Source organism: Phyllostomus discolor, chromosome 11 (genome assembly GCF_004126475.2).
Source record: "Phyllostomus discolor isolate MPI-MPIP mPhyDis1 chromosome 11, mPhyDis1.pri.v3, whole genome shotgun sequence".
Lineage (NCBI taxonomy): Eukaryota > Metazoa > Chordata > Mammalia > Chiroptera > Phyllostomidae > Phyllostomus > Phyllostomus discolor.
The window spans coordinates 37,082,197-37,102,806 of NC_040913.2; the positions used below are offsets into that span (position 1 = coordinate 37,082,197).

A 20,610-nucleotide genomic window follows, 5' to 3' on the forward strand; every position below is an offset into this window, starting at 1 on the left:
TGATTAAACAAAAATGGTATCAATGTTACTTTTTGATGCCAGATACTGTACTGATTATACAAGGAAATATTCTTTTGTTTATGTTTTTATTTACTGGTTTTAGAGAGGAAGAGAGAGAAATTAAGTTATTGTTCTACTTATTTATATATTCATTAGTTGATTCTTGCATATGCCCTGACCAGGATTTGAACCTGCAATCTTGGCTTATCAGGACAACTCTCTAACCAACTGATCTATCCAGCTATTGAGAAATATACATGAAAATAATTAGGAGTAAATGGCCATCATATATGAAATTACTCTCAAATTATTAAGAAATAAAATGTTCCTGCATATGAATGGATTCATGTGTACATATTTAAGTGCTTTAATAGAGCATATGCATGTACACAAGTACCCTATAGAGAAAAGAGAGAAATGAGAGAGAAAGGGAAAGCAAATGTGGTAGTGTTTACTGAAGGTATGTCTTGTAGAGGATTTATAGGTGTTTTTGTAGTACTCTTATTGTTGCAACTTCTCTTTACATTTCAAATTATTTCTATGTAAAAGTTATAAAAATTAATAGACAATTACAAATTGCACTCACAAAGCAGGACTAACTATTCCTCTTCTTCTTTTCTCCACCTTCCCTTTTCTTTAAATAACATCTCTTTCCTCCCTTGATTTTCTGTTGTCTTTCTTTCCTTCCTTGTATTGTCAAAAACTCTTTAGGCAAATTTAAATGAGGAAGACAGTATTATGCTTCAGACTCCAGTTGGTATAGGGGCCACCTTGCGAGGGTACAACAGTTTGGCAGCAATGAGAAGATTGGCTGCCCTGGCTGGCGTAGCTCAGTGGATTGAGCACGGGCTGCAAACCAAAGTGTCGCAGGTTCGATTTCCAGTCAGGGTACATGTCTGGGTTGCAGGCCATGACCCCCAGCAACTGCACATTGATGTTTCTCTCTCTCTCTCTCTCTTTCTCTCTCCCTTCCCTCTCTAAAAAAAAAATAAATAAAAACAAAATCTTTAAAAAAAAAGAAGTATGGGAGAAGATTGGCTACACTCAGTGGGACTGAGGTGATAGGAGTCCTGTTCCACACTGCACAAAGGGAAGGAATGGGACCACAAGCGAAGGAGTGAGAGTGGATTCTAGTTCAAAACTGCAAGGAAACAGATTCTCTCTCTGAGCCACTAGGAAGAACTACAGTGGGGTTGGCATTTTGACTTTAAGCCATGAGCCCCATTTGGTTCTGACTTCCACTAAAAAAACTAAATTTGTGTTGCTTTCAGTCACTTACCTTGTGATAATTTGTTACAGCAGCAATAAGAAACTGATACAAGGACATTCTAAAAAAAATTACTGACTTATATTCAAACATGCTACATTTGGGGAAGTCAAGGAGAAACTAAAACACTGTTCCCAATTAAATGACAAGGGTTGAGAATTGGGTGCAGATGTGATTCTGGATCAAATCTTCTATGACTAAGGACTTTACTGAGAAACCTAGGCTTGCTGAGTGAAGGATATATGGTAATTTTTGCACTATTCTTGCAATTATATTTTGAAACTATCAAAAAAATTTATATAAATAAAAAAGGACCAAACTAGAACCTCCTCACAGTGTATTCACTATTTCTGCATATCATCCAATTAGTGGATATTATGAATTATTTTTCTTCACTGCCAAATTAACAAATGAAAACATAATTTGATTATGAGCAATTTGCATTTTCATACATAAAGGGATACATTTCTAAAGCTCAAGTATATGCTTGATTTTTTGTTTATTAAAATAGTAGTCTATGTAAGAATGAATACCTTGAAAGTAGGAAAACACAGCCTAAGTTAAATGTTTTGCTTGTATAGCGGTAAATTAACTAAATTAAATACTAAATGTATTAATGTTAAAAACACAAAATAAATGTAGAAAATTTTGAGGCTCAAAAACAAGTGCATTTATTTACTTTTTATAGCCGGAATGATGTATTTCTTCTCCAATAGAAAATTTTTGGTTCAGTTAACATTTTCTGGGTCTAGACATCTAAATTTTTTATATACTTAATTATAACTTGTATGCTATCTCTAAATTTATAAAATACTTTATTCTTATTTTATTTCAACTATGTAATAAATACCCTTCTGAAATATGTATGCAGAAATCATCATTCTCATGTTTCAAAGAGGAAACTAAGTATCACAGAGATTAAATAACTTCTGCAGGGTTGCAGGGCTCTTAGATGACGGAGATAGGGCTATATTCAGGAAGTGTGATTCAGTTAGTATAACCAAAGGATTCATGATCTTTTTAATCTATTTTATTTTCCTGTAATATGCTTTAATAGTGTGAAACTGGAATAGTGGATGAGGTAGCTGAACTTTTCATTTCAGAGTGAAGTTACAATACAGTCAGATTTCCTCATTTCAGCTCCTGATTCCATTGTTTACTTGCTATGTTACTGTAAGCTTTTTCCTCACTGTTTGTGTGTTGTTTACATACTTAACAACCTAGAAGATGTAAAAGCCATGATCCCAGTAATAAATGCCAAACAAATATTTTTATTAGTACTGTTATCATGATTTAAAATAAAAGTAAATGACATTGATCTAATAAAATAAATCAATATCATCAGAAAGATCTAATGATTATATTTCAGTGTTAAATTAGCTATTGAATATAAATCACCTATCCTAGGACTTGTAATAATTAGCTCAGTTTTCTTTATCATCATCATCTCCATCTTCATGATTATCTATTATAATCTTGTAAAGAAAAGGTATGTGATATCACAACATGGCTTAAAGCAATGTGTGAAATAAATACCAAGGAAAATTTACACACAAATTTAAATCTCTTCCACACTTTCTGTTTTCCAAGGCAAAAAGAAAAAAGAAGTAAACAAATACTCAATTATTTTCATAGTTTTTGCTAAGTCCATCATTTGAATGATATTTTTACAATTGAGCCCAGAAATGCATTTGTTTCTTGTACTACCTGTGTTTGCATTTCAGCTCATGCAAATGTTGGATGTTTGGGTAATGTGGACAAGTTACTTAGACATTTCTATACATCCATTTCCTCAAGTGTATATTGGACATAATAGAAAGGTCTACTTCTGGGGGGTGTCATGAAGATTAAAAGAGTTTATGCCAAGTCATTATAATACATGTTTAGTAATAGTGCCCTATTTTCAAAATCCTGGTATTTAAGATGTACAATAATGCAGAAAGACTCATTGGAATCCAAAGTCAACAGTTGAAAAATTGACAAACTGCTGTTAGTATCATGCCCAACCTCTTTACAAAATGTTGGTTTTAGGTAAAAGGTGAAACATCATCTATCCAAGATGGCCTTAATGTTCCCCTCAACTTGACTAATGTTCAGTCAGGCTTCTTTCTGACTCTTGGCCTCTGACCTCTGTTTTCTTTGAGAATTTACTTTAGAAAACTTGCAGTTGTAAATTATTTTTCTGCCCCTTTGAGATGTATACTTCTACAACTAAGGAATATCTTCCTCAAAGACTTGGGAGCCATCATTTTGAAACATGATCATGTAGTAAAGTAGGTTCCTGTCCCCCAGTTTCTGTGAACTGGAGGTTAGGTTTAGAGCCTAACCTCCATATGTGACAATTAGCAAATACAGGTAACCATGTTGACCAACCACCCCACTGCTGTCCTCTGCTAATTTTGTGCCAACTCGCCTATGTTTTAAAATAACTCTCCTGACTTTTGTTTCAGTGGAGTTAAACTTAATCTTTCTCTCCTATTGCAATAGGCTTTAATAAAGTCTTCATTGCTTGTTCGGTTGATCTGGTTAATTTTTTTTTTCTGTTGTACATCTTGTCACAGAAATTGTCTCCAGAATTAGAGAATTTATTACACTATTGTGTGTAGAAGAATTATAGTAGATTGTTAAATTTGCAAAGAGAATATCAATTCAATAAAAATTTATATTGAAATTTAGGTACAAAGTTATCAATTTTGACACCCTGTATTAAATGGTGTCAGGTAACTTGACAGGATTAATTTTGGAATCACTTTATGATATATCTTTTAACTTGCTTTATTGTTCCAATTACCCATATGAAGTTAGTTTTATTTTTTATAACATGTCAGATGCACAAATTTTAGCAAAAATAACCCAATGCTATAGTTTATGATATGTTATGATAATTAACAAGGACAATTCTACTTTAAGATGAAGACTCAAGAAAGCATTTTTTAAAGATTTTATTTATTTATTTTTAGAGAGGGAAGGGAGGGAGAAAGAGAGAAAGAGAGAAACATCAATGTGCGGTTGCTGGGGGCCATGGCCTGCAACCCAGGTGTGTGCCCTGACTGGGAATCAAACCTGCAATACTTTGGTTCACAGCCCATGCCCAATCCACTGAGCTATGCCAGCCAGGGCTCAAGAAAGCATTTTTGTTTCTTTATTTATTAGCTTGATTTTAGAATTAAAAATAATATATGAGATACCAAATTGTCATAAGCACAACAGCTTGCTATTAAAGTTTTAGTTACATTTCATATGGTTTTAATATAATAAAAATATTTATATATTGCTCTGCATTTTATGTGCATGTGAAATATATAATATATATCTCAAAATATACAAAATTAAATTTTAATTTAAATTAAAGATGGTGAAAGATTTGGTTGGTAGGTGAAATGAAATGGTATGCATTAAATGCTATGTATAGGGGCTATAGTAGGTGCAGACTGAATGCCTTTGTTCTCAGTTCCCATAACTTAATTTATTCATTCATTTAGAACAATAGAACGAGTTAGAATGACACAAGTAAGATTTGAATGGTCCTTATGATTGGCCAAAATTAGGTTGGGTATGGCTAAACACAATGACAATGTGAGTTTAACAATAATAAAATACTCACTGTATTAAAAATTAATGTGTAAACCTATAATATTAAATCTTGAATGAGCATTGTGTTATTGGATTGAGTATGACCTAGTTTACTGTCATTAAAATGGAACTTAAAAAATGGCAATAAGAACCTCCCAGAAAAGATCAATAAGCTTTTGTCTTTGTATCCATTTAGTCCATTTATATGTATTTTAATGACCTAAAGTATAACTTTATTCACCAAATTTAGGGAAACTATCATTAAATATAACACTATATGCACAAAGTGAAATAAGTGCAATGGAAACAATATACAGAAGAAAACTGAATTAACAATCAGTGATTTCAATATGCAGTAACAGAAAATATGAGTTAGATCATGACAGGTATTTAAAAAAGTAGAATTTTTTGTTTTGTTTCGTTTTGTTGTTGTTGTTTAGTTTGTATTTCATAATCATCAACTTAACTCTGCAATCCAGGTAGCCTTGAAAGGGGTAAGAGAAACACGGAACCCCATGAACCATGGCCAGAGCTTGAAGATTATAGAAATTCCAAGAAGATGGGAGTGAAAGGGTGTTCTCCTGAGCTACAAAAGGAATAGTATGCTGGGGTAGCTAAAACACAGGTCAAATCTATTAGAGTTGTCCACAGTCAGTGACAGTGATCTTCTTCATGGTTTTGCCAGTCCTGGGCCCCCAGAGCTCCACAGCTGTCACAACATCCATGCCCTCTTTCACCTGGCCGAAGACCACATGCTGCCATCCAGCCACTCAGTCTTGGCAGTGCAGATGAAAAACTTGGAACCATCTGTGTGGGGTCCAGCATTTGCCATGGACAAGGTGCCAGGACCTGTGTGCTTCGGGATGAAATTCTCATCATCATATTTCTTTTGGTAGACGGACTTGCTGCCTGTGCCACTGTGATTTGTGAAGTCACCACTCTGGCACATAAATCCCAGAATAATGCTGTGAAAGCAGGGACATTTATAATCAAATCATTTCTCCCCGGTGCTCAGAGCATGAAAGGTTTCTTCTCTCTTTGGAACTTTGTCTGCAAACAGCTTGAAGGAGACATGGCCCAAGGGCTCACCCTCCACAGCGATGTGGAAGAACTCAGTAAGGTTGACCATGGCTAGGCATGCGAAGATCCGAGGTGGAGTGGGAGACAGCAAGGCCTAGAATTATTTTGAAATTACATGAATTTTTAAATATTTCTAAAAATTAGCAAAAGTGCACCATAATGATTTGACTCAAAATAACATTTTTCTCAGTTTTTCTGTTGATTTTATAATAAGTATATTCTCTTTAATTCTAACTTCAAAAATATAGTTTCAAAATATTATTTACAGATTTTTAATAAATCATAAGTAAATTTACTTGACTCTCTTTCTTTTAGCCAGTTCATTATTTAATGAAAAACAAGACTTCCAATTATAGAGGCAAAAAGAGAAAAAACAATCAATGTAAAACTATGACTTGAGAATGGTTTCTAACTTTTAAGCAAACCATAATCATTTTATATAATTTGAAGGTATCATTTTAAAGAAACAATATACTATGTACCAATTACATTCCTTTTTCAGACAAGTTTGTCATCAAGAGAAAGTGTGATGAGGTTTAATCAAAGGTTAGACCCTTTTAATTAGGGACTTTTGTGACTAGTCATTTGGCATTAATTACTGTTTTGGTTGAATTCCTTTTGATTTATAAAGGACCCTGAACACTGAAAAAATCATACTGCATCACAGAAACTGTTGATAATTAAAGCAAAAGCTTGTCTTCATCAACCTATCACACACCTTAAAAAAGAACACCATTTTAAATGGTAAATGGCTGCCTTAGACAAACAAACCAGAAGCTTTGAAAGGAAAAATAACAGATGGCATATCAAGCCAGTCGCTTTGGATGGGCAGTTTGAATGCTGTTGATTGCAATGACTTACACCCTGACTTAAAATGTTCAGCCACACTTTCAGGTGCTAACTAATGGTAAGAGGTATATGTGCAGTTCCAAAGCTCAACACCCCTGTGAGAATCATAAACCTAACTCACACCACTGCTATATGAATAGAGGTCATCGATCACACTTGATGGTGAAACAAAAACTGACCTGAAAGTTCAAATAATATTTTGTTTGTAGACCCATGGAGAATGAAAGTTAAGTTGAAACTATTTTTGTAAGATTATAACTCTAAATCCAAATAGAATGCCCATAATAAGAATCACTGTTTGTCTCTCTGTGATTCAGAGTAGACATTCAAAGGTTAATCTAAATAAAAGAATTTAAAGATCAATAAACTAGTTTGTGTCAAAACACTCTGAGAAAAAAATAAGAACTTATACGTGTAATGGTAATTGAAAAAATAATAATGTGCTGTGTTTATGCAAGACTATAATGATTTCACTTGCACAGACATAGACACTAAATTGCTTTTCCAGTTGGGAAAAAAGTATCACATTTTCTGCTTTGTAACAGAGGGTATTCAATTTCAGTACAATTTACCTTAGGTTAGGGTTATGGTGTGTGGACAGAGTAAAACTAATTAGCTTGAAAATGGATGTCACCCATGCCCTCGCTTCACCAGCAGCACATGCTAACCAACTAAGTTACACAGACATGGTAGGACTACAACGAAACTTTTAAAGTGATTGTGTGAACAAAGGATACGTAGGACTGAGAATGGAACATGTGATTAATTTTGCCTTTATTAGATCATGCATAAAAGCTAGTCAGCTAAAATATGTTCAATATAATTGCACTTAATTATCTTAAAGATGATAATCTCTTACAACAGTAAAAATATTTAATATCAATAATCAAAGCCACTTCCAACTCCATAAAGATAAAAATTATAAACATAAATCTATAAGAGGAGATGATATATGTTGATTTATTTAGACTTTTTCTTAGCTTACATTTCAAGTTTATATTATAGATTATCTAATGCCCAATGGAGACAATATGAAAATATGCAAAAGTGGAAATTAATTGCTCATTATGGTGACTAGCTTGAGGGCATTGAGAAGACATTATCAACCTCACTCCTCTCTTATACAGCACTGGAGTAGAATAAACTGGCTCCAAAGACAGCTACAGTGCCAAATTTTCCAAGATAACTAGGAAAATGGGCTATGTTATGGTAATATGCCCAATATATCACTGAAACTGATCTTATATCTTGGGTTTTCTAACAAGCTGCAGCATTCAATGAAGTGCAAAAACCAAGAGGTTAAATATAACTTTACAATAAATAATAATAATAATTTATTTATTGTTGGCTATTTACCAATTTATATGCCACAGGTCATTTAATTCTCTCTACAATATTTTGATGTATGATTACTCCCATTTTACCAATGAGAAATTCAGAGAAAAGTTTCCAAGATGAACCAGCTAGTTAGTAATGGCCCAGATAATAATTGAAATCATGCTCATATTTGGAAAACAATTCTAAGATTAAAAAATAAGATTAGAAAAATATTAGCTTTAAATGCTTTATTTGATATTTTAATAAGTGGATTTATTTTAATAAGTGGATTCCATTTCTTCTAAATGTTGACATGTCACAGAAGATATAGAAAACTAAAAAAAAAGTGGGGCAAGAGAAAACGTGAGACTAAAACAAGTATTGGAAATGCATTGAAGTTTGACAAGTACAGACCAAGGAATCCACTCCTGGGTGTGTATCTGTATATTTAATCATAGTCTATACAGCCAGAATTTTGCTTGAATATTTTCTGGTCAGCCTTAGCCCTGGCATTTTCAGTCTGTATGAGAATCAAGGATTTACTCCTTCAAATCTTTCTCACACTCATATAAACAAAAATACTTCTAAAAAAATCAAGTCTCCAGATCTTCTTTCACCTTAATGGGAGAATCCCAGAGCCTAATTTGGGTAAATATAGACCCTTTATAAAAGGAATTCTATGTTCTTGAGTACTTCTGTCCATCCTGAGGTCTCAACTCCTCCTCCAGGTATTTCAAGTTCCCTTTGTAACCACTTACACAAGTTCTCTTTTATTTAAACAAAACCAAAGCTTTTAACTTAATGTCCCATGAGGTTATGTCCCCTTCAGTAAACATTTTCAGGGAATTTATGCTCTTCCTCTGTGTTATAAACACTTTGTGGGCCTCCTTATGGGCCTCTTGGGCTATAGATTAAGAAACTAGAAGACAAGAGAAACAAACTCTCAACAGTATGCTTATGCAATATAGCAGTTCTCTGACTTCTGTTATCTATAAATAGCCTAGAATTTAATATTTAGTCTTAGGGCGAGGACCATTCTCATTTCTGTTCTGAGTACAGAGAATAATGTCAGAGCTTGATGACGACAGGAACATTCTTTGGCGTGGCACCAGTCAGAGCAAGGTTGGAACCTAAGAAAAATTCCTCTTCTTGCTATCATACTTTACTACTACAATTTCTTTTTTTCCTAATCAAACCAGGAGAGTGCTGAATGACCTTGGACTTACTCTTACATTACTACTGAACAAATAAAGAAAAACTAAAAATTGAGACTAGAAATTGTTTTTAATATAATTTCATATTTCTGAAAAGATTTTGATGTTTTAAGTTATGATTAAAGTTAATTCTATTCATTGCATTCATGAAACACAGTCTCAAACCTAATCTAAGCATGAGATTTAGCACATCAAACATGAAGGAGTTAAAATTGCAATCACAGGTTGCACTGCATTAAAAAAAAGATTCTAACATTTTTAATTTAATGTTTTTTAAACTCAGAAATTTATCTCATGAAGAACAAATAAATATAATATTAATAAGTATCATAAGAAGCTTGTTTACAATTGGAGTAATTAAATTATTTTCCCCTTAGAAATGATTTGGTGAGACTATAAAATTAAAACTGTATTTGGTATTCTTTGCATTACCTACTTTCCCACAGAAAAACTATCAGTTAAAATGATGAATTTTAACCTTTTCCATTTCTCCTTGAGAACATTTAATTCATATTCTTCAGGCTTTGTGAAACTGGTTTCCCATACTGATGAAGAAATTATTATCTTCATACTGTTTACTAATGACCAGTTACTGAACCTTCCTCAAGGATATTTCAATTGCTTTTTATGTGTAAATCTCTGAGAATCACTTTTGGAAAAAATGTAGGTAAACATATTAACATATGCACCTAATTGCATTATTTAATTAATCCAAATTAAGCCATAATGTATTAAATGTACTGCATGTGATACATAAAAAAATAATAAGGTCATGGCATGTAAGAATAGTAAGATCAAGAACAGAAATACTACTGGGTCATAAACATGCTGTTTAAATTTTTTTTTACTCTCAGTCCCAAATTTTTTATTTTCTAAATGACTGTTCTTAAAACTATTCAAAAAAGTCAGCAATGTGATTTTTTTAGTGACTTCAAGAAAAGATAGGGTTATGTTAAACATTAAAATGTGCTATTTCCAGAAATAGTTAAATCATAATACTGAACATTAATTATCTGGAAATGTGCACCATAAGCTATAATTTAAGAAAAACAACTTCCTGACTCTCTTTACAATGACAAACATTGAAACACATTGCCCAGAAGATGCTGACTCAACCAAAGAAAAGAACCAGTACTAAATGCCACCTCTGAACAGTTAGTTACCCATAGCCAGAGGGAAAGCGGGTGGGAGATAGGGGAGTTTGGCAAAAGGAGGGAAAATGGGGATGTAAAGAGACTTTGCTTAAGGTGATGGGTACAGGATGCAGTGTGTAGATGATGTTTTATTGAGTTGTACACTTGAAAACTGTATGGTTTTCCAAACCAATATCACCTCAATTAATTTAATTTTTTTAAAAAGGTGTATGTATAACTGTGGTAGCTGGGGTTGGTCCACATGACTTGCTAGTCTTTTCCAACCTAAGGCAACTATAACTGAAGACTAAGGAGAGAAATATTATCTTCAGAATCTTTGTCCTTGGATCCTTCTGTTTTGATTTATTTAAATATGTATTTTAATGTTACAGACCCATGCTGTATATTATTTTTTCCTCCATATCACAGACTATAATTGTGTTCATTGTTCTATGTGTAAGTACAGTTTGATGATATGAATTTAATCTTGGAAGTGTAGAAATTTTAAATATTTCAGCTACTGTTTATCATGATGATGCTCTTTCCAAGTTTCACTTGCTGATTTCTCGTGTTGGCATAGGGGTATGAGCATATACTCTAGAGATATTGCCTCACCCAGAATGTGTGACCTCCACTTACTAGCTGTGTGATGTTGGGGAAGTTATTTAATCTCTCTGTGGCTTGCATTCCTCATCTGTAAAATGTGGATATTAAGATTAACAATATTGTAAATGTCAATTGTTGTTACCTACTTGATAAAAGAAGCCAAATCTTACATAGTTGAAGTAGCTTAGCTGAAATGAAATGACTAGTGTGAAATAAAGTTAGTGGTCAATAACTACTAAATAGGAAATCAGGATTTGAAAGAATACATGATATTTTCCCCCTTTTTATTGGTGAAATATGTTTATCAATTTTTCAAATGAGTATAAATTCTTTGATTGAACTCTTCTCCTTAATGTAATATAAACATTAGCTTAACAAGGAATTCGTTTATACTTAAGTAACATTTAACATTTATTCAAATAAATTTGTCTTAGATCTTTCAGAACAAGTCACTTAAATCAACCAACTTGAAAATCCAGGGGTCTTCGGGAAGTGGGCAGTGGAGAATTACAATGGTAGTTATAGCAGGTAAGCTTTGTCTCTTCACCCACCATATTTTGCCATTGCCCATCCTGGATATGACTGAATGCAATAAGCAAGTATAGGACACTTGGAACCTCTTTGATGTGACCAAAATTTTGGACCCTTCAGAAGTAACAGAGTCTCAAGACCCGAACACCTTAATGATCTCTGAATAATCCACACTTAACTTTGGCCATTACTTTATCAGGAATAAGAATAATAGTAGAATTCTAAATCTCCTTTGGTACTTCCCTAAGTACCAAAATCCTCCCTTAGGTAGTGGTATTAGAGTGGTACAGGCAAATATTCTGCCTTTCAATAATTCTTCCACTCACTCTATCCAGCAGACACTCGTGGAGGCTTCTAGAAAGTAGCTGGCAAATACACTTATATAATTTATTGTTTATTTGTTTGGAGAATTTGTGAGAATAGTTGATAGACTGCTGTATCACATTACCATTTAACATGAAAGCTTTATTAGAAAATCCCATATTCATTTGATTACCTCAGGATTCTGGACCTTGCATTTAAGGTTAGCATCATAAAAAGGACTTTTACATACACACATCCCCACCCCCAGAAGGATATCCATCATAGAAATGAGAAAGGATTATGAACCTGGCCCACCTCCCCTAGCTTTTGCTTCTCAGATGGAATTTTGTTTCTTTAGAGGCAATAGTGATAAACAGATGGTGAAAAGCAGTGATCAAATAATACATACTGTGTTATATGTATTTCTGACTCTGAAACTGTTTCCATTCCTTAAATATGCCTTGTGTTTTCCTAAATATTTTTCTTTTAATTAAAATGCTTCACACCTCATCTCCACCTGTTGAAGTAACATCAATCCTTTACATTTCTCTCCCATAGGGCTAGTCCTTAATATCCTCTAAGGCTCACTTAAAAAGCCTTTCTTTATTCCTTACAATTGGATGTAATTTTTCTTTTCTTAGACTATACAGCAATTTATTTATCATTTATTGTGACACAATTTTATTTTGTTCTGCATTGTCATTTCTGTTTGTTTTATCACTCTTCTTCATCCGAAAATTATAAAGACCTAGGGAATAGAGACGATTTTCTTACCCCTCTGCACTCCAGTGTCTAGCATGATGTTTTACAATAACATTCCTTCAATGAAGATTGAATTAATCACCCTGCCCTTTTCTGATAGTGCCTCTAAGAGTGTTATTTATGTCCCCTCTGACAAAATATGGAGTTGAACATCTGAATATGTAGGAACATAGCTCTTTAGTTTTCTTAGCATATAATAAGTACAAGAGAAGGGCTATGTAACTACTGACTCTCAAGTGACTTTAGCTGGTCCAGATAGCAGGTCTGAATATCACTAAGTATGGCTGAGCTAACAAGTGACTGATAGAAAAAGATTTAAGTGTCATTGTGTAAGATTTAAGCCTATAAATAAGAAATAAAAAGTATGCAAATTTTATCATTTATAAATCATCATAAACAAATGCTATCAAATAAATATATCCAGGAGACATACATACATACATTTATTTGTTTATACCAATATATAATGCATATAATTCTAAAATACATACACAAATGATATATGCAGTCATCATTATGAACCATTTTCTGAAATCATGCCTTTTATAACCTTTATTTTGCAAATAGGATGTCCTAGATATTACTTTATTGTCCTAAAATTATCACTTAATTGTAAGGGACTTCATTTAAGCTTCTTAAAATATGACATGGTAATCATTAGCATGATTTTCATGAATAACAAATAACAATAATGATACTGCAGTTCTTTTAATGAAATAATTTATTATTTAAGCTGTCTAAGCATTATGCATGACAGCTAACCTATCAGCAGAGAAGTTAATTCAATGCACATGGAAGAACAGTTTAAATATTAAGCAATCAATCAATCACTCTTTCATCCTAGTTAATGAATAAGACTATTACTTTGGTTGTATCTTCTCTACTGAAAGGAAGAACATAATAATCAAATTGGAACTTTATAGAAAATGAGCAAAAATACTTCTTATTTATATATGCTTACCATAGCATAGAATTACTTAGAAATAACATTAAAGAGATCAATAGAGACTGAATGTTAATAAGTATTATTTTAGCTTTAGTCAGTCTTTGGTAATAATTACTAAAACTCTTAACATGGTCAAAACATTTAGTTTGAATCACTTGCACATATTTTATTAATATAGCAGGTTTCTCCCAGGGCTAACAGAGATAACCTACTAATTTTTATAATATTGTAAATATCAGCAAAATTTTACTGTGTTTCACACCATGAAAGAACAATCTTTGTTATCACATGACTTTGGGCCTATGTTACAAAAAGATTATATATAGGACAAATATATAACAAATCTATCTGTGTAAAAGTAGGTTATGAAAACAGAGTAGCTAAATCAAGATCTTTACTTGTAAATGTGTAAGCAGAGAATATCTTTAGATAGAGAAAACACATACTTCAGTTAAGGAAGATCTGAAAAGACTTTGGCAGAAAGACATGGTATGTGGTCGTGCCCCACTCCTGAAAATGTCCGAGAAAGCAGCATACAGCAGGTAACAGACTGGTAAGGTAAATACCTGTTGTTAATTGTTGGTGGACTGGAATTAGAAAGTCTTATTATGGTTAAGAGGCTTTTACAAAGGAAGCAACAATCATTCAAGTCTTATCCTATTAAAAAAGAGCTGATTATGAGGAAATGTTCAGGATTCTTTTAATAAAACAATATCTTAGTGTGTCTTTTCCTGCCAGTGAGAGTGGTTTAAATTAGGTGTGCAATAAAAATATGTATATATGTAAGTAATACACAGAAACCATATAGAATAAACATTGATGATTAAATAATACATTAAAATTAGGAACCGTTATATTGAGTTTATCTATATATTAAAAACTTATCATTTGTTTAATTTGAAATAGCACTATAAAGACCTGAGAAAAAATATTCAGTAAGATTTAGATATTATTAACTATTTACTGAGTAACTATTTGTGATCATTGATTTTTATGGAACCCAAAAAACTGAACTTGTGATATAGAAAAGAGAAAATGTTTAACAAAAATTTCAAAGTAAAATGTATTAAGAAATTTTAAAAAGCACTTTTATTCTATTGAATTGATGGAATATATCTCTATATATCTCAGAATACTCTTTCTGAGCACTCATTGGTGAAGCCCCTACAAGGCCACACATGAAAGCTAATGTTGTCGTTACAGAAGTCCACTCATACTGTGACCGCAAATGTTCCTTCCAAGTTCATATAACCTGTTCTGTGGTCAATTGACTCAACATTTTGTCACCTGTTTTCTCCTTCACAATCCTATATTTCAAATAACCCACAGTACAATATAAACACAATGAATATTTTTAGCAAAATTAAAGTTCTGAAGATGGAGGATTTAAGGGAAGCAAAGGGGGAGATAGTATAGTATTGTAACTGCTGGAATCAATGAAAGGTAACATAAAATATTTCAGTTTTAAAATAGTTAGGCTTGGCCGAGTAGCATTCCATTGTGTAAATGTCCCATAGTTGTTTCATCCACTCATCTACTGATGGACACTTGGGCTGCTTACATATCTTGGTTATTATAAATAACATTGCCTTGAATATAGGGTGCTTATATTCTTTCAAACTAGTGTTTTGGGTTTCTTCAAGTATATCCCCAGGAGTGGGATCCGCAGGGCAAAAAGCAGATCTATTTTTAATTTTAGAGGTAACTTCATACTGTTTTCCACAGTGGCCACATCAATTTGCATTCCCACCAACAGTGTAAAAGGGTTCCCCTTTCTCCACATTCTCACCTGCATTTGTTGTTTGTTGATTTATTGATGACAGCCATTCTGACAGTGTGAAGTGATATCTCATTGTCGTTTTAATTTGCATTAGTGATGTTGAGCATCTATTCCTATGTCTATTGGCCATATTTTTGTCCTTTTAGAGAACTGTTTATTCAAGTCCTTTGCACTTTAAAAAAAATTGGATTGTCTGTCTTTTTGGTGTGAGTATCATAAGCTCTTTGTAAATTTTGTATATTAACACCTTATCAGATATATTAGCAAACATGTTCTCCCATTCTGTGGGTTGTCTTTTTATTTTGTGGATGGTCTCTTGTGCTGTGCAAAAAATTTTTTAGTTTGATATAGTCCCATTTGTTTCTTTTTCTTTTGTTTCCCTTGACTGTGGAGATATATCAGAGAAAATATATCTATGATCTATGCCTGGGATTAAACTGCCTATATTTTCTTCTGGGATTTTTATGGTTTCAAGTCTAATATTTAAGTATTTAATCAATTTGGAATTTATTTTTGTGTGTGGTGTAAGAAGGTGGTCTCGTTAAATTTTTCTGTACATATCTTAAATTTTCCCAACATCAATTATTGAATAAACTATCTTTAGCCCATTGTATGTGTTTGCTTCCTCTATTGGGTATTAACTGACTATAAAGGTGTGTGTTTATTTCTGGGCTTTCTATTCTCTTTACCCTTTGCAACAGCATGGATGGACTTGGAGAACATTATGCTGAGTGAAATAAGCAGTCATAGAAAGACAAATACCATACAATTTCTCTCATAAGTGGAATCTAATGATCAAACTGAACTAACAAGCAAAATAGTGACAGACTCATAGAGAGAGAGCAGGATGACTTCTATTGGAAGTTAGGGCCTGGAGGGATCAAGCAAAAATGCAGAAAGGACTCATGGGCAAGGACAACAGTGTGGTAATTGCAGGGGGACAGGGATATATAACAGGGTACAGAGCTTGCGTCCCCTGATAATAGGGGAATAACCCCACAATCCTGCCTGTAGGTAGGACTGGGGAAAAGAACAGTGGAAGGTACAGTATCTTAAGGCACATTGTATAATAAAGGCAAACTTAACAGCTGTGCCTCCCTGAAGGGAAGAAGTCTGCTGGCCAGGGTGTACTGTGTTTGTGACTGTGAGAATGTGCAGTGACTTGTGACATAGTCAGGTAGGTGGATTCCTCTCTGGATGCCTGTGCATCACTGAGAACTCTTGTCCTGACTAAAGATGGCAGACAAAAGAAAATCAAAAACACTGGGGAGCTGATAAAAATGGTGGACAGTAATGCACATAGGGAGGGCTGAAGGGAGCACAAGGTAGAGGAGGTTTGCAGAGGAGGGAGCCATGAGGTCAAAGGAGGTCTGCAGAGGAGTCAGCCATGAGATCTGTCTGCCTGGAGGTCTGCCTAGAGAAGATGGTGGCAAAACTGACAGAACTGCAGGAGCCCACCAGGTTAAGTGCAGACGCATGAGAGATGCTTTGAGCTGAACTGTGACCAGGAATGGTAAACTGCAGACTTTTGCCTCTCTAAAGGACATATGGAGAAGGAACTCTTTTGGTACCTTGGGGTACATACCATGGGGACTGTTGATATAGGACTTTAGAGCTTGGTGCAAGCTCTCTCCCCCTGGGTTTTTGGCATTTGGACATTTTGGGCTTCTGGCCCTGTTCCACATATGAAATGGAGCCCTTGTGGGACCAGGAGATGCAGGGTCCACCAGGGACTTAGACCCCACAAAGAGAAGTTCTGGAGGGAGGGTCCCACACTAGGACAGTGTACGGGGCACACAGTTTTCTGAACTGCTACATGGAAGTTGAAAACAGTGCACCCCAGATACTGAAGAAGAGAGCTGCTGCGAGAGGACGGGGACTCTGAAACCCACAAGTGCACCTTCCAGAAGATAGAGATCTGTCTGCATGATCAGTTGATGGACAGATAAGGATATAGGAAACTTCTAGGCATGGTTTTAGATTGCAGCCTTTTGGGAAGCAAGGGAAGTCCTGGGTTTTGTGGAAGAGGAGGCCTCTGAGCAGGAGTGCTCTCAGTCTCCCCAAAGTTGGAAGCCTGTTAATAAAAACCTGTTTCCTTCAATGTTAATTATTGAGTCATGTAAATTGAAGGTGTCAAGTGGCTAACCCCTGGTTTGCATGGTTACAAGTATAATTGGACTTAAATGATGATACAAAAAATGCAATGCAATTAAAAAATAAAATAGTTAAGCACCAATAAAGTAAAAATTTGCAAAATATCTTAACAAGATTTATTTTTTATTTTAAGCTAATCTTCCAAACCTTGGTTTTTTTCTCTCTTCATACAACTTTTACTTTTTGCTTAAAGTGGATTTATTTTGAGTGAGCTTTTAAAATATTTTTGTACTGGTTATACTTAGATATAAAGTTTTTATTTAAAAAAATAAAAAAGGTTGAATAATAACATGTTAAAAAATAAGTATACCACAGTTGATCAGAAAGTTCCTTAAATATAGAAAATAAAACTGGGTTTGGATTAAGAAGATGATACAGGAAGGCAATCAGTACCTGCAAACACCAGAGATAAAGTTTCCTTCCCAAGCAACCTCAGACAAGTTTTAAGTTCACAGTCAATAAATCCGAAGAGCAGAAGACGAGAAGAAGAAATTGTCTGGACAATTTATTACAGAACTTTAATTAAAATTTCTGGGCAAGCCTGAGTGTTCCTCCTCCCATCCCCTTGCCCTATATAAATAGCACAGGCAACAATTGTTGTGGCTAGATTAAAAACTGAAACCCACCCTTTAAATTAAGTGACAGATATGCCACAGGAAGCTCCAAAGGTGGGAGTCAGGCCCCAAGAGAAAGAAATCATAACTTCTGAGAATGATTTTAAAAAGCACATGATAGCACCTCTGCCTAGTAGTAAAACTTAAAAAAATATCACAAACAGTAAAATCCTTCTTACTTTGGCAGCTTGTGCTATGTTCAGTCTATCATTGGGGAAGCATCCTGCCTCGTGCCCTCCTCTTATATAAAGCTCCTCATCATCCTTCCTTGTGGAAGTGATATGTGGAAACAGACCTGTAGAACTGAAAACAGAAACATATATCTGCTCCTTATGTTAAACATCATGGTCTTTTTGGTAAAATGACACAAAAATGAAGCTTACCAGACATACATAAAGTAACAAAGACATGAAAAAAGGCTGATACCAAATAATTCAGGAAGAAACATCTAAAAAACCAATCATAACACTACTTTCAACTAAATTTTTATAGAGAGATTTGGTAGTCTAAAATATATTTGAAAAACAGCCCTAGCTGTTATAAAATGAAGAGCAAAGAAAACAAAAATTGCTTTATTTTTGAAAGAAGAAAAAAGAAAACATCTGAGAATTAACTGAATTAGCAGGGCTAAAAAATAAAATTTTTTATTCCTTGATAAAATCAATACTATATGCTTATTTAGTAATTATATAGATTAGGTACTGTTCTACAAACTTGATGTGTTCTTAAATTATCCCACACTTACAACAAAGTTATAAACCTGAGACTGTTTCATCTACATCCACAGGTGAGGAGACTGAGGCACAGAGAGGCTGACTAGCTCAAGACTATACAGCAAGTAATGAGCAGCCACATTCTGAACCCAGGTAGGTGCCCACACTTACCAACTGGGCTTCAGTGATCTTAAAGATTAAGTTACAGCTTTTTGGCTTCTCCTTAAAGCCTATCTGGTTTGGCCTCCTTGCCTCTACTCCAGCCTCCACCATGTCCACAAGGGTGACCCAGAAGACCTACAAGGTGTTCATCTCTGGCCCCTGGGCCTTCAGTAGCTGCTTGTGCTCAAGTGGGCCCAGCATCAGCTACTCTGTCATTTCTCTAATGCACAGTGGCTACCAGGTTGGCCTAGCAGATCACATGAATCTGGCTGAGGGTTTCGGCAGGGCCGGGAGTATAGGGACCATCAAAGCCATACAAGTGAACCAGAACCTAAATTTTTATGGAGAGATTTGGTAGTCTAAAATATATGCTGAGTACCCTGAAGTGGGAGGTGTACCCCAACATCCAGTCCTTGTGCAACCAGGAGAAAGAGCAGATCAAGAACCTCAACAAGTTTGCTTCCTTCATGGATAAGATGTGGAGCCTGGAGCAGCAGAATAAGATTCTGGAGACCCAGCGGACTCTCCTGCAGCAGCAGAAGATGACTTACAGTAACATGGACAATATGTTCGAGAGCTACATCAATAACTCTCAGTGGCAGCTGGAAACGCTAGCCCAGGAGAAACTGGGACTGGAGGCAGAGTTTGGCAACATGCTAGGGCTGGTGGAGGATTTGAAGAATAAGTACGAGGATGAACTCAACAAGCACACAGAGGATGAATTTGTCCTCATCGAAGGGACATGGATGAAGCTTGCGTGAACAAAGTAAAGCTGGAGTCCTTCCTGGAAGGGCTGACTGATGAGATCAACTTCTGCAGGCAGCTGTATGAAGAGGAGATTTGTGATCTGCAGGCTGAGATCTCTGACATGTCCGTGGTGCTGTCCATGGACAACAGCTGCTTCCTGGACCTGGATAGCATCATTGCCGAGGTCAAGGCCCGATACAAGGAGATTGCCAACCACAGCTGGGCTGAGGCTGAGACTGTGTGCCAGATAAATATGAGGAGCTTCAGGCATTGGCTGGGAAGCATCGGGATGACCTGTATCGCACAAAGACATTGATTTCTGTGATTAACCAGAACATCAGCTGAATCTAGGCTGAGATCGATGGCCCCAAAGGCCAGAGGGCTTCCCTGCAGGCCACCATCACCAATGCCAAGCAGCATGGCAAGCTAGCGGTCAAGGATGCTGAGGCCAACGTGGCTGAGCTGGAAGCTGCTCTAAGAATCGCCAAGCAGGACATGGCCCGGTTGAGGTTCCTGTAATCTGCGTGAGTACCAGTAGCTCATGAATGTCAAGCGTGCCCTGGATGTGGCAATCAGCACCTACCACAAGCTGCTGGAGGGCAAGGAGAATCAGCTGGAGTCTGGGATACAGAACATGAGTACCCACATCAAGATCACCATCGATTACTCAGGTGAGTCGACTTCAGTTTACAGGAACTTCAACTATGGCCTGGGCTTCCAAGCCAGTTTGGACTCTGGCGCGGGCCCTGGGTGCTTCAGCCACAACAGCACCAGCTCCTCCAAGATTGTGGTTGTGAAGAAGATTGATACCTGCAATGGGAAGGTGGTGTCTGCATCATCAGATGGTCTGACCAAGTGA

The 20,610-nt window shown here is 35.2% G+C and overlaps 2 pseudogenes; one reads left to right on the forward strand and one right to left on the reverse strand.

Annotated features, from left to right (window-relative positions):
* Positions 1–5,475: 5,475 nt before the first annotated feature.
* Positions 5,476–5,991, reverse strand: LOC114508814 (annotated as a pseudogene).
* Positions 5,992–10,193: 4,202 nt separating this feature from the next.
* On the forward strand, positions 10,194–20,610 carry LOC114508921 (annotated as a pseudogene).